This window comes from Protopterus annectens, chromosome 15.part0, assembly GCF_019279795.1.
Source record: "Protopterus annectens isolate FY-2018-M chromosome 15.part0, PAN1.0, whole genome shotgun sequence".
Lineage (NCBI taxonomy): Eukaryota > Metazoa > Chordata > Ceratodontiformes > Protopteridae > Protopterus > Protopterus annectens.
This window is the reverse complement of record NC_056749.1, coordinates 740,367,685-740,371,349: the sequence shown is the minus strand read 5'-3', so window position 1 is coordinate 740,371,349 and position 3,665 is coordinate 740,367,685.

The window sequence follows — 3,665 nt, the reverse complement described above, 5'->3', positions numbered from 1 at the left end:
AGAACATATGTAGACAGTAATCCGGCATTCATCCAACTTTTAGCCAAGATAGTAAGAAAATGATTCTTTGTCACCCAGCTCATTAGCAATGGTATTGCATCCAGTTTCAAGGAAGTTATAGTACCATTCTATTCAGCCCTTATCAGAGTCATCATTGAGTACAATGCCCCCTTTGGTATGCACCTAACCAGGCACTTGCAACAGTTGGAATGCCTTCAAATGTTCCTCACCAGTAGAATCCAGGGTATAAATACCATGTCCTACACAGATCACCTTAAGACCCTAATCTCTGTACCAAGTCTCCTATAGGTTGCTGACAGGTGATCTGTGCTTGGCATGTAAGGCAAACCCAGACCCAGTTCTAATGGATCTCTTGCACATCAGCAAAACAAACTGTACCAGGAACACTAGATTCAAGGACTTGAACTTTGCCTGAGACATAAATAGAACATGCTGGAGCAACAGATATGTGTCTCAAAGGATCTCCGCACATGAAATAAGCTCCCCATCCATTTGAAGCAGAGTTCATCTGTGACCATATTCAAACCAAACCTTGATGACTGGATGGTAAATCACAAATGCACCCTTGGTCTGGCTCCCATGTTTCTGATGGACAGAGTTCAACAGTAAATAAACTAATTTCCAGTTAACGTATTCCTTCCCACATAACACTTAGCTACCTCCTTACTAACATACCGCACCATATAGGTGTCTAAGGTACTTTGGGGAAAAAACTGTGTTGGGTTATTTGCTTATTAACTTATTAACCTAGTATAAACCTATGAACCTTTTAATTTGTGCTGGTTGTAGTGGGAGATGGGGCTTCAGGTTGAAGTCCCTTCCATCGCTGTGTTGCATATGTTCTGCAAAGCCAGATTTATCATGTTATTGACAGACACTAATAACACTGCAGTATTGCATTATTTCACACATGCAAAACACTAACATTGTGAACCACTGTGTCCTACATGCAGTCCCATAGTGGCTGGCAGCCACCACCTCTCCCAAATATTCATCTTCCTTGTGTGCTTAGTGCCTTAATTGGGTTGTTGTTTTCTGCAGGGCTGAACATTTCTAATCTCTGCCATCTGATGTCTTTGAAGGACATACATACTCCTAGGAAAAATGTAGACTATATTAGTGGGCAGGTAACGTGTGACTATAATAGGGTACCAGTGATGCACATATGTTGGCCTGTATAATCTCACAAGACAGGGGTGGGCAGGGATAGGTGTACTGGATCAAACATGTATATACCAGACAACAGAGTATCTCAGAAGGCTGGAATATAATGCCAAGGGTACCATGTATGAATACTCCCATCAGGTGTACCCATGGTATATAAGCATACCATGTGAAGTGTGGGCATGAGTTGGGGGGGACATACTTTTTCTTATTTATAGCTGTGCAGCAAAGTCCCAAAAATATATGGTACAGTTACAACTGCCATTTCTCAATCAGGGCACATAGGTGTATGGCAGTGGTATTATGCAGACTAGGCCACAGCGGAGGGGAAGGTGGTGGCCATCCTATCTCAGTGGCTGCCATCAGTGTGACATAGCTGCAGATCTATTTGAACATAACCTACTGACTCTGTAGCTGTAGGTACATACTGCAGGCAAGCATAGTACCGGGCAGTAGTATTACTGGGCCCACGTTTCTGTTCCAAGAGGATAGTCCTATCCTATTTTTCACATATATATGGTTCCACTGCAGTACCCAATACCATAGTACTATAAACTGTCATGTACCTTCTATGGGCAATATCCTGTATCTTCTAGAATATTTTTCTCTTCTATGAAATAGTGCTTTAGGCTGCTCAGATACACCTGTTGTTGCCTTCTCACTACACCTTTTCATGTCAAATGTGGAGAATCTCTTGTAAAAGATACTAATGCATAGTAGTTTGCAGCATTTATTTTCTAATTAAGAAGATTCTGCCAGTGTCTATGAATCACTGTTTCACAGAAGCACAGCAGTGAAATAAGATGTAAACATGTTCTGTTGTGGACAGACACTTGAATCTGTAAGCTGTGCAGGAATGCATATCATGATACATAAAGGTGCTAACATGTAATATACGTTAGTGCATTTCATAGTCCCTTGTATAATATGATTCTCAGGTTGCCATTTTGTATTGCTGCAGATTTGTGATAATGGCTGCTAATGTTAGATTCCCACATAGACATAGTGTGCTAAGAAGTGCAAGATCTTGCAGATACTATTGGCACAGCAGAGTTACTGACTTCCTATGTCCATGTCTGTCCTCTATATAATATACTGGCTCTAGGTCATCATCACTACTGGTACCCTTCCCTTTGTGTTTCCTTTCTGTAGGTCAGCATAGTCCACCAGAGTTACAGGTGTGTCATACACTGCCTACTGCTACCTCAACTGAGGCTGCAGCAGAAGTCAGTGAGTTGAGTGGTACTGACACACTAGCTGGTAGGCTGCCCCAGTTGCCTTGCTTGGATTAGTCAGACTTAGGATGTGTAGTGGAAGCAGTGGTTGACCAGGTTATGGTATGCTGGGTTGCCATAGTTTCATAGTTTCATAGTAGTGTACTAGGCTATCTGCCCTGGGGCATTTACAAGCCTAGCCAACAATGATGTGGCTTATGCCACCCCGTATTATATAGTTGCGTCTCTCTAGTAGTGACACATGTGGGACCCCATTATTTAGTAAACTATACCTCTGTCTAGTAGTGACACTGAGGTGACTCCCAGGGTAAACTTACGATCTCCCATCCATGCATCGAGATTTTTCTTGAACAGTGCCAATGAAGGGCTCTGTCTCACATGAACTGGGATTTTGTTCCAGAGTACGGGTAACCTCTGTGTTATGAATCTATCCCTCCAGCATGTTTTATTCATATTTGTGCAGAGGTTGAAATCTTTAGCTCGTGTGGTTCTGGTGGATCTGGATTTTTTGAGATGGAGCATGTCCATCAGTTCTTGGTTGGACATGGCCCTATATGTTAGGCACAAATCACCTCTGAGCAGGCGGTATGCTACTGAATAGAGCTGGAGTTTCTTTAATCTAGCTGGATAAGGCACATGTTTGAGACCCATGATCCTCTTGGTGAGGTACTTCTGGGGTCTTTCCAGTTGTTGCATGTGCCGGGTGAGATACATCCCAAATGGAGCATTATATTCAATCATGGGCCTGACAAGGGAGGAATATAGAGGTACAATGACCTCCTTTGATCTGGATGAGAATCCCTTCATGATGAGATGGGCAAGGTAGAATGTCTTTCTGACCACTTTGGCAACATGGTTGTCAAAGGAGAGGTCACTATCGACTTGAGTCCCCAGGTCTCTGATTACTTCTTCCGTACTCAGTGGGTTATTGTCTATGTGATAATTTGTGGGTACTTTGTTTTTCCCAAAGGGATGACTATACATTTTTGGCGTTAAGTTTGAGGCCATGATTCCGCACCAGTTGTCCATTTCAGTGAGACCTTTCTGTAGGATGTGTGTGTCAGCAGGTGAATCAACTATGGCACCCAGTTTGCAGTCATCTGCAAACTTTGTCAGCCATAATACTCCCATATTTGCTTTCACATCCGAGAAGTAATGCCGAATAAGAGTGGTCCCAAGACTGAGCCCTGTGGGACACCACTCGTGACTGGTTTTGAGTCTGACATGGCTCCAGCAATTTTGACC